A 12363-nucleotide genomic window follows, 5' to 3' on the forward strand; every position below is an offset into this window, starting at 1 on the left:
GGTACGTTTGGGATTTAGGTTCAGGGAGGGAGTGAGTAGGTAGAAGGAGCAGGAGTTGATCCACAGCAGGAAGCATGATGCAAGTTTGCAGGGTGCCAGGGACCAACCAGGAGTAGGACTAGCAGAGCACAGGACTAAGGTCAGGAGCACAAGAACTCACTATTAGCTGATGCTAGCAGGTCATCAGGATTGCTGTAGCATGTTTTCTGGATTGCACCAGGGGTTGCTGTAGCAGGTTTTCTGGATTGCACCAGGGGTTGCTGTAGCAGGTTTTCTGGATGCACAGGGGGGTTGATGTAGCAGGTTTTCTGGATGCACCAGGGGTTGATGTAGCAGGTTTTCTGGATTGCACCAAGGGTTGTGTCAGGGCTCAGCCGGGGATCGGCGCCCGCTTACCGCACCGCCGGCTTCCCCTTTCATCCTGGGTGGTCGGTCAGCCTGCGCGACGGCGGGGGAGAAGCTGAGGATTCTCCCCGCTTGCTGTGGCTTCCTGGAGGGCTGGTGTCCGGCATCTCAAATCCGGACATGGGCGCCGCCATGACAGTCAGCCCATGTGACTGGATTCTTCCTCCTGATAGGCTCGTTTCCAGCTGATGCTGTGCACCTGTCTAAGGGTTCCCCTGGGTATAAAACTGTCCCACAGGTTATGGGAAATTGCCTGAACAACGGTTGTCTCCTAGCGTGCCTTAGTGAGTTCCTGGTCCAGGTTCCTATTCATCCGTACAGCAGCAGTGTTACCACCTTTACCTGTGTGCCTAAAACATCTCTGGTGAATACCTGTGCAGCAGTGTTACCACCTTTACCTGTGTGCCTAAACATCTCTGGTGAATACCCATGCAGCAGTGTTACTACCTTTACCTGTGTGCCTTTACATCTCTGGTGAATACCCGTGCAGCAGTGTGACCATCCCCACCTGTGTGCCTCACGTCTCCCGTGGACATCCGTGCTACAACATTTACCACCTCTACCCGTGTGCCTTCTATCTCTGGTGACGTCTCAAGTAACCGTGAGTCACTTCCCACTTTGAAAGCCTTATTGACGTTTTCATCCTCGTGTCAAGTTGTTTTCTATACAGTATTTTCTGGGACTGTGTTGTGCCTAACAGGCATATCCTCGCTGGGCCACGGGTGTAGTGTCTCTATCCCTGCAGGGCTTGGGTACCTGGTCAAAGGACCGCGACCTGCTCACGGGGTGCAGCTAAGCCCATATCCCAATTGGGGGGGTCACTGGCGAACACCATCCTGTGGGTTAGACTCCGCACCTTTGCCCAGGTCTCGCCAACACTCAAGACCTGTGGATGAGGAGAACGTACATCCAGGCCCCTCGTCTCCGTTTCTTTCCCCAACTGAGGCCCACCACATCCTCTTCTCCAGTTTCAGACGTGACAGGTTGCTGTTAGCAGGAGTCAGGGATACACTAGAACACAGAACAGCACGAACCATACACCACGGAAGTAACGAGATGTTCAGGCCCAGAATGTTATCAGGGGAGAATATATATAGCCTGGGTCTGGCGGCAATTGGTGGATATGGACAAGTGGTCTGGCAGTAGCATTCTGAGTGGTGGAAGGCACAACATGCAGTCTGCAGCACTGAGTCAGAACTACACCTGTGATTCCAATCAGGGCTAGCAGTGTTCACAGACAGGAAAGGACCCAGGTGAAATAATCACTGTGGAAGGAATGCTTAGAGAAGTGCTGCAGCAGCATGATCAGAACAGGTCCTGCAGGCAAATTACACATACAGATCCATGGAGACAGCTGGCAGTGGTAAGTCAACAGGCAAAAGGTGAAAACTAGACAGGTTCGTGACACTCATGCTGCGATGAAGATCGCAATGGCTAATTTATGCACACCCATGACATGGGGTTTGAATGGTCAGACACACCTTTCCTCATCGACCCCCCCTAACGCTTATTACCTGTCACTCACTTTACGAGTGAATTCTCTGTGCGAGCATAATCGCAAACCAATTGCTGCACATGTGCAGTACGGTTTTCACACTAGTGCAATGGCTAAAAATCGCTCAGATCCTTAAATATTGGCATTGCATAAATCTCGGAATCAGGCCCTCCGACACTATAGGGGAGATGTATGAAGCTCTGGAAAGTGATATAGTGGAGAGTGACAAATGACCAGCCACTCAGCTCCTAACTGTCATGTTACAGGCTGTTTGAAAAATGAGTTGGGAGCTGATTGGCTGGTGGTTTATCACTGTCCAGTTTGTCACTTTTCAGAACTTAGTACATCTGGTCCTTGATCACTCACATTGGAGGCCAGACTGATAGAGAATCTGCACCTAGCATGGGGCTGGTGCAAGTTTCAGTGGTGCGACTGATGGTTGCATCTAATGCATCATTGATGCACCAAGCGGTATTTCAGTATTTATAGATGCTCAAAATGGACGACTCAGTCATTGCACATTCAGATACATGGCTATGCACCAGGGCTTGTGGTGGTATCAGCACAAAGTCACATAGGCAAGACAGGTAAAAGCGGCACACACGGTTGCTGCAGCGTCCATATCAGAATGTATCATTTTATCTAGCACAGTGTTTAAAATGACAGTAAGAAGCGGAACCGTAACAGGTCTTTCTTGTGCCCTGTGTGTCAGGACTGCGACTATTTCAGTACGTAAAGATAGATTACTTTTGCCAAAGTTCCATTGTGGTTGTTGGAGGAGCTATCCTGCTTGCTGGCATTCTTCTCATTCAAGGGATAGAGTGTTAAAGTGATCACCTGTTTCCCAGGTGTTGTCAGGTTGTGGGATTCCTAGATTGCTCATTATTTCAAACCTGATTCCATTTGGGTCACATGTTCTGAAACTTCCTATGGATCACAGACCTCTAGTATAAAGCCTGTTACTAACTGTGTCTCAGTGTCTGTGCAACGTTGCTTTCAGGTCTTTTCTTGGACTCTTGCCAGATCCCCGCTGTGCCTGTGGATTGCTGTGGACTTTGTTATATTCCAGATGAACTTCTGATGTCAGTTACCCACTGCACTACAGGGCCCAGCATTCCTATTGCCTAAGTATTGCTCCATCACTGCAGTTTCACCATTTGCTGCACTATTTATCTTTGCCTTTTGTCTTTCCGTTCCTGTGGATATTGAACTCATCCTTGTCACAGTTGTCAACTGTGCTGTTACAGTGTCATCTCTGCATCACAGGGCTCAATTCCACTCCGAACCCTAGTCACACTACAGGGCTCAACCCTGCTACACTCTTCTCTGCATCACGGGGCTCAACCCCGCTCTGAACTCTAGCCACACTACAGGGCTTAACTCTGCTACAATCTTCTTCACATCACGGGACTCAACCCCGCTACAATCCTCTTTGCATCACGGGGCTCAACTCCTCTCTGAACCCTAGCTACACTACAGGGCTCATCCCTGCTACAATCTTCTCTGCATCACGGGGCTCGACCCTGCTCCGAACCCTAGTCACATCACGGGGCTCAACCCCGCTACAATCTTCGCATCATGGGGCTCAACCCCACTACAATCCTCTCTGCATCATGGGACTCAACCCCGCTCTGAACTCTAGCCAAACCTGTCCTGGAACCTCATCTCCTTACAGGGCTTAACCCTGCTCTGACTTCACTACCCCGCAAGGCTCAAATTTGCTTCATCTCTCACTGCACCACAGGGCTCGGCCCTGTCCCGGAACTATATTATTCTGCAGGGTCCGCTCTGCTCCAGATTTCCATTACTACAGGGTTCTACCCTGGCAAAGGTCCTCAGTGTCATCCTGAGGTGTTGGTCTCATTCTGGACTCGGGGTTCCCTACCATGTTAGTTCTTATATGTTAAAGACTGCATACATATATTTGGGGATTCTCTCCTATACTTATTATTGCATATGTGAACCTCTGTGCTGTTTGAGACTTTATTTAAGACCTTGCTGATTATCATTCTTTTGTGAATAAATTCTATTTTACTTTTATCCTGTGCTACTGAGTTTTATGGAAAGGTCATTCCTAAGACCACTCCAGTGTATTGTGCCTACTAGTAGGCCTGCCTGCCTCCAGGAGTCTCAAGTGTCGGAAGCCGAGACACTGTGCCAGCAACACACCCCAAGCGCATGACATCCTGCTGAGGAAGAATTGTTGGAAATGCGTGTGTACAGGTGCGGTGGTATGGCAGAGTTATGTACACACCAGTGGAATGCCTTTTCACTACCGACAACCCAGTTTCTTAATCAGTAAGATGGTTCAATGGAAGATATGTGATGTACAGCCATACTCACTCTAATACACTGGTTTTGATTGGAGCAGAGATTGAAAGGAGCAGGGTGTGATATAGATCACCAGTAGGTGACTGTATACAGCTTGCGGGTAGCAGTGCAGGATGCTGAAACAGCTGTAATTGCAGATTAATATGCCGGGTCTCCCAGAGCTAAGTAAGAGACACCCTCTCCCACTGTATCACTCTTTCACAGTAACACGATGTATTGACCTCGGAGTCCATCTTGGATCAGGGAATGAAGCCTCTCTGGAGGTACTATAACCATGGATTTGGAGTCTGCGCAGCAGCGAACTCCATTATAGTAGAATAAGATTGTTGGCGTCATATGAAACTATTCTCTTTTATGGTTTTAATTGTATTACATTATGCTAACCTTTAGATTTAGGCACTAACCCTCCCTGTTAGTGTCTAAATCTAAGTCTCCCCCCTTCTTGCCTAAACCTAACCCTCCCCCCTTAGTGCCTAACCCCCCCCCAGTGGTGCCTAACCCTAACCTCCGCCCTATGGGTGCCTAACCCTAACCTCCCCTCGCCCAAAATCTAACCCTAAACCCGCTACGTTGCTTTTATGGTTTTAATTGTATTACATTATTCTACTTTGTTTTTATACCCTTTTGTGTTTATGACCATTGGGGAGAGCTAACCACCTAAAGGAAATGGAATCTGTATGTAATGTCGGCTGTTGGGATGCCTCCTGTCGATATACCTTCTCCCCCTAACCCTCCCTTCTTGTAGCCTAACCCCCACAGTGGTGACTAACCCTAGCCTCCCCCCTACAGGTGCCTAACCCTAACCTCCCCTTGCCCAAAACCTAACCCTAAACCCGCTACGCTGCCTAAACCTAACCCCCTGCGGCTAACAGCTAAGGCGCCCCGACCTACTTTCGTTCGGCGTCGAGATTAAGATAGGCGTCGGTATTTCACGCCTATTTTAAGTCCCGTGTTGGACTACCCCCCCGTCGGGATTCAGTATGTCATTGTGCTGTATTTTATTCTTGGCTGCATGTTAAAGTAATGTTTATGCTTTAGAGCAGTATTTCCCAACTCCAGCCCTCAGGGACCCCTAACAGTGCATGTTTCCTAGAACTACTAGTTGGTGCACAAGCTGACACATTTTAAAAGATCCACAGGTGATGCTAATTATTTCAATTGTGATACTGTAAAACATGCACTGCTATGGGTCCCCAAGGGCTGGAGAAGGGAAACACTGCCTTACAGAGACAGACAAATAGTTGGTGAAGGGAATGCTGCATCAGAAATAAATCTGAAATTTGTACAGTTAAAATAAAAGAAATCAAAATTCTTTAATATCTATGCTCTCTGATGTGCAAGATGGATGACAGTGCAGTGGTGTCATTTACTACAAGAGGGGTATTTTTGAGAAAGGATGGGCAAGCGTATGGCACAGAGATATTATGCAAAGCATTGTTGTACAATTGGAGACTACATCTAGTTTATCAGTTTAATCAGGAGCAGAACTAACAGTGGTGCTTGCACCCCTTACACCCACTGCTTCTCCCTGTCATCCTCTGCCTCTCCCTGACAACCACTGCCACCCACTGCCACTCCTGTCGGGATCGGTAGGAATGATCGCCGGACCTATGCCATGATGCTGTAAGACCGGCAGCAGTGAAGATTCTGACAAGGTAAGTAACTAACTATCCCTAACCTTTCCCCCCCTAACCCTAACCCACCTTTAGGGGTGCCTAACCTCCCCCCGTAGTGCCTTTAAGTACCTAAAGCTAACCCCCCTATCCTCCCTGCCTAAACCTAACAACCCCAGGGGTGCCTAACCCCCCCTAGCCTAACCCTCCCGGGGGGGTGCCTAACCCTGTCCCTCCCGGGAGCCCCTAACCTAAACCGCGGGTGTCCGCACCCACCGCCCGGCTTACCTTTGTTCAGTATGCTGAGCGCTGGGCTCCCGACGTAGGGATAATGATAGGCATCTGGAATTCGACGCCTATCAATAGTCCCCTGTCGGGATTGCACAGTCGGGAAGCCGGCGTTCGGCATTTTGACCGTCGGCTTCCTGACTGCATCCCCTCCTGTCACCCTCTGTCTCTCCAGGTCACCCACTGCTACTCCCTGTCACCCTCTGCCTCTCACTGACACCTACTGCATGTGTTCAGTGGTGGGATGATACATCCCACAATAGATAGATAAATAGAAAGATAGATAGATAGATAGATAGATAGATAGATAGATAGATAGATAGATAGATAGATAGATAGATAGAACTGATGAGTGATGCACTCTGACCTCACAATGTGCTGCTTTGATATTATAAATAAATCATCTAGTATAAGTATAATAAAAATATTTGCTATTACAAAGACATAAAAATAGTGATTAGTATCGCATCATATAATAAAACACTTGTAGTAAACACCAGATGAATATACCACAGCAATCACACCAGAAACTATATTAATCACAAGAAAATAATATAAAAGCAAAAAAAATATGCATAATATATAGGGGTGAGCGGGTTCGGATTTCTGAAATCCGAACCCCTCCGAGCCCCCCCGATCCGAGTCAGGCTCGACTTTTCCCGTCTGACTCGGATCTGAAATCGAGGCAAAACGTCATCATCCCGCCTTCCGGGTCTTGCGGGTTTTGGATTCTATATAAGGTACCCGCATCGGCGCCATTTTCTCACTCGGCTGTGGACAGTGAAGAGGGAGGGTGGGAGTTAGGTCTGGCTGGGCTGTGTAGTGTAGTGTAGTGTAGTAGTGTAGTGCAGTGTAGTGTTGTGCTGTGCTGTGCTGCCCATAGGGGCTGTGTCCACTCCTCCAAAGTCCATAGGGGCTGGCTGTGTTGTGCTGTGCTGCTGTTGTCCATAGGGGCTGTGTCCACTCCTCCAAAGTCCATAGGGGCTGGCTGTGTTGTGCTGCTGTTGTCCATAGGGGCTGTGTCCACTCCTCCAAAGTCTATAGGGGCTGACTGTGTTGTGCTGTGCTGCTGTTGTCCATAGGGGCTGTGTCCACTCCTCCAAAGTCCATAGGGGCTGGCTGGACTGTGTTGTGCAGTCAGTTCTCCATAGGGGCTGTGTCCACTCCAAAGTCCTGTGCAGTGTTCCAGTCCTAAAGTGGTGCTGTAGTGTTGTCCAGGGGGTGCTCTGTCCATCAGGGGTGCTCCCCCCAAGTGCAAAAAAAAATATTTTTTCTGTGTTTGTGAATTGTGTGCGCAGTAGCCGCACGTGCATCAACAAAGTAGCGCAAAGCGTGTGCCTGTGTCATAAGTAAAGGGCCGGCTGGCTTGACTGTTAAAGGGTGCTGTAACCCCCAAAGTGCACTCCAAACAAAATAAAAAACTATTTTCTGTGTTTGTGAATTGTGTGCACTGTGGCTGCACGTGCATCAACAAAGGAGCAGTGCCAAGCGTGCGCCTGTGTCCCATAAGTAAAGGGCCGGCTGGCTTGTCTGTTAAAGGGTGCTGTAACCCCCAAAGTGCGCTCCACAAAAAATAAAAAATTCTCCTTTTTTTTCTGTCTTTGTGAATTGTGTGGGCTGTAGCTGCACATGCATCCTCAAAGCAGCAGCATGCGTCTGTCTGTTAAAGGGTGGTGTAACCCCCAAAGTGGGCTCCAACAAAAATAAAACATTTTCTTCTGTTTTTGTGAATTGTCTGCAAGGTACGTGCATCCTCAAAGCAGCAGCGCCAAGCATGCGTCTGTCTGTTAAAGGGTGGTGTAACCCTGAAAGTGAGCTCCACAAAGGATAAAAAATTCTTCTTTTTTTTCTGTCTTTGTGAATTGTGTGGGCTATAGCCGCACCTGCATCCACAAAGCAGCAGCGACAACCGTGCGTCTGTCTGTTAAAGAGTGGTGTAACCCCCAAAGTGGGCTCCAACCAAAATAAAATAATCTTTTTTTCTGGTTTTGTGTGTGAAATGTATGCGCAGTAGCCGCACCTGCATCCTCAAAGGAGCAGCGCCAAGCGTGCGTCTGTCTGTTAAAGGGTGGTGTAACCCCCAAAGTGCACTCCAACAAAAATAAAACATTTTCTTCTGTGTTTGTGAATTGTCTGCACTGTACGTGCATCCTCAAAGCAGCAGCGCCAAGTGTGCGTTTGTCTGTAACCCCCAAAGTGCGCTCCACAAAAAATAAAAAATTCTCCTTTTTTTTTCTGTCTTTGTGAATTGTGTGGGCTGTAGCTGCACCTGCATCCTCAAAGCAGCAGCGACAAGCGTGCGTCTTTCTGTTAAAGGGTGGTGTAACCCTCAAAGTGCGCTCCACAAAAAATAAAAAATTCTTTTTTTTCTGTCTTTGTGAGTTGTGTGCACTGTAGCTGCACGTGCATCAACAAAGGAGCAGCACCAAGCGTGTGCCTGTGTCCCATAAGTAAAGAGATGGCTGGCTCATTTCTTAAAGGGTGGTGTAACCCACAAAGTGCACTAGTCTCCAAAAAATAAAAAATTATTTTCTGTGTTTGTGTGCGCCTTAGCCGCACGTATATATCAATATAACATAACTGGAGGACCAAACTTTCTCCGATAAAAATAAAATAGGGAAAGATCAAGAACCACTTCCTCCTAGTGCTGAAGCTGCTGCCACTAGTCATGACATAGGCGATAACATGCCATCAACGTCGTCTGCCAAGGCCGATGCCCAATGCCATAGTCATAGTAGAGGGCACATACAATCCCAAATGACAAAGTTCAGGAAAATTACCTTAAAAATCATTTAAATCATCTGAGGAGAAACGTAAACTTGCCAATATGCCATTTACGACATGGAGCAGCAAGGAACGGCTAAGGTCTTTCCCTATGTTCATGACTAGTGGTTCAGCTTCACATGACGATGGAAGCCCTCCTCCCGCTAAAAAAAATTAGTTAAGCTGGCAAAAGCACAGCGAAAAACTGTGCGTTCTAAGAAGATATCACAAATCCCCAAGGAGAGTCCAAGTGCGGTGGCGGTTGCGATGCCTGACCTTCCCAGCACTGGACGGGAAGAGGTGGCTCTTTCCACCATTTGCACGCCCCCTGCAAGTGCTGAAAGGAGCACCCACAGTCCACTTGCTGATATGCAAATTGAAGATGTCACTGTTGAAGTACAACAGGATGAGGATACTGGTGTAGCTGGCTCTGAGGAGGAAGTTGGCGAGGAGGATTCTGATGGTGATGTGGTTTGTTTAACTCAGGCTCCGGGGTAGACAGTTGTTGTCCGTGGGATGAAAAAGCCCATCATGGTCATGCCTGGGCAGAAGACCAAACATTCCACCTCTTTGGTTTGGCAATATTTCTATCCAAATAGAGACAACAACTGTCTTGCCATATGTACCATATGTAAAGGTGAAATAAGTAGGGGTAGGGACGTTAACCACCTAGGAACATCCTCCCTTATACGGCACCTGCAGCGCGTTCATAAAAAGTTACTGTCAAGTTCAGAAACTTTGGCTAAGACCGTAAGCAGTCCAGGGACACCAAAATCCCGTTGTCCTGTTGTATCCAAGCGCCTGCAAACCACACCGTCAACTCCCTCCTCATCAATTTCCTCCTTAGTCAGGATCGGAAGTAGTCCTGCAGGCCATGTCACTGGCATGACTGACTCTCCTATCCGGGATTCCTCCGGAGGATCCTGCATTGCTACGCCTACTGCTGCCGCTGCTGCTGTTGCTGCTGCTGGGAGTCGTTCATCATCCCAGAGAGGAAGTAGGAACACCACTACTTTTACCAAACAACTGACCCTCCAACAGTCCTTAGCGAGGAGGATGAAGTACGACACCAGTCATCCTGAAGCAAAATGTATAACTGAGGCCTTGACTGCTATGTTGGTGTTAGACGTGCGTCCGGTATCTGCCATTAGTGCAGTGGGATTTAGACAATTGATGGAGGTAGTGTGTCCCCGGTTCCAAATCCCGTCTAGATTCCACTTCACTAGGCAGGCGATACCGAGACTGTACAGAAACATCAGAAAAAGTGTCCTCAGTGTCCTGAAAAATGCTGTTGTACCCAATGTCCACTTAACCACGGACATGTGGACAAGTGGAACAGGGCAAACTAAGGACTATAGGACTGTGACAGCCCACTAGGTAGATGTATCACCTTACGCAGCAACAACAGCAACGGTCACCAGTAGCAGCATCTCAGAAACGCCAGCTCATTCCAAGGCAGGCTACACTGTGTATCACCAGTTTAAGTAAGAGGCACACTGCCGACAACCTCTTAGAGAAACTGAGGGAAGTCATCGCCCAGTGGCTTACCCCACTTAGACTCTCCTGGGGATTTGTGATATCTGACAACGCCACCAATATTGTGCGGGCATTACATCTGGGCAAATTCCAGCACGTCCCATGTTTTGCTCACACAATAAACTTGGTGGTGCAGAATTTTCTGTAAAGCAACAGGGGCGTGCAGTAGACGCATTGGGCGGCCTGAAAAATTTGTGGCCACTTTCACCATTCAGCGACCGCGTGCCGAAGACTGGAGCGCCAGCAAACACTCTTGAACCTGCCCTGCCATCACCTGAAGCAAGAGGTTGTGACGCGGTGGAACTCAACCCTCTATATGCTTCAGAGGATGGAGGAGCACAAAAGGCCATTGAAGCCTATACATCCACCTATGACATAGGAAAGGGAGGGGGTATGCACCTGACTCAAGCGCAGTGGAGAATGATTTCCGTGTTGTGCAAGGTTCTCCAGCCCTTCGAACTTGCCACACGTGAAGTCAGTTCAGACACTGCCAGCTTGAGTCAGGTCATTTCCCTCATCAGGCTTTTGCAGAAGCAGCTGGAGAAAGTGAAGGAGGAGCTATGACGGAGCGATTCCGCTCGGCATGTGGGACTTGTGGATGAAGCCCTTCATTCGCTTTGCCAGGATTCCAGGGTGGTCAACCTGTTGAAATCAGACCACTACATTTTGGCCACAATGCTCGATCCTAGGTTTAAAGCCTATGTGGTGTCTCTCTTTCCGGCTGACACAAGCCTGCAGAGGTGCAAAGACCTGCTGGTGAAAACACTGTGAGCTGAAGCGGAACGTGACACGTCAACAGCTCCTTCTTCATTTTCTCCCGCAACTGGGGCTGCCAGGAAAAAACTTAGGTATCCTAAGCAACCTGCTGGCGGTGATGCAGGGCAGGCAGGACCAAGTTTGGACCTCCAGTGTGTACTCTGAAAGAGTGTTTAGTGCAGCCGGGAACCTTGTCAGCGAAAGGCGTAGGAGGTTGCTTCCACAAAATGTGGAGAAGATGATGTTCATAAAAATTAATTATCAACTCTTCCAAGGAGACCAGCTTCCAGAACGTACAGAGGGACCTGTGGTGGTGGATTCCAGCGGGGATGAATTAATACTCTGTGAGGATGAGGATGTACACAACACTGAAGAGGGTGAGGAATCAGTGGATGAGGAGGATGAGGATGACATCTTGCCTCCGTAGAGCCAGTTTGTGCAGGGACAGATTAATTTCCAGCTTGTTTTGTGGGGGCCCAAACGAACCAATCATTTCAGCCACAGTTGTGTGGCAGACCCTGGCGCTGAAATGATTGGTTTGCTAAAGTGTGCATGTCCTGTTTATACAACATAAGGGTGGGTGGGAGGGCCCAAGGACAATTCCATCTTGCACCTCTTTTCTTTTCTTTGCATTATGTACTGTTTGGGGCCTAGTTTTTCAAACTGCCATCCTGTCTGTCACTGCAGTGTCACTCCTAGATGGGCCACGTGTTTGTGCCGCCCACTCGTGTCGCTTAGCATAGTCATCCAGCTACCTCGGTGCAACCTTTTGGACATAAAAACACTATTGTGAGGTATGAGGTGTTCAAAATAGACTGGAAATGAGTGGAAATTAAGGTTATTGAGGTTAACAATAGCATAGGAGCAGAAAAACCCACAAATTCTGTGATTTTAGCTGTTTTTATGCTTTTTTAAAAAAAAATACAGATCCAAAACACAAAACCCAGAACCCAAAACACGGAAGGGTGGTTTTGGCAAAACCAATCCAGATCCAAAACAGGAAGAAAGATCCAGATCCAAAACACGAAAAGTGGTCGGTGCACACCCCTAATAATATAGTGATTGTCCTAAATGTGACAATATTATCAGTGGAGAGCAAAATAACTCCATCGGTAGCACAAGATGCCTTGACTCTTTAAAAGGATAAATTACAATAAAGGGCTGGATTCAATTAGA

This window comes from Taudactylus pleione, unplaced genomic scaffold, assembly GCF_031769625.1.
Source record: "Taudactylus pleione unplaced genomic scaffold, aTauple2 ptg000117l, whole genome shotgun sequence".
Classification (NCBI taxonomy): domain Eukaryota; kingdom Metazoa; phylum Chordata; class Amphibia; order Anura; family Myobatrachidae; genus Taudactylus; species Taudactylus pleione.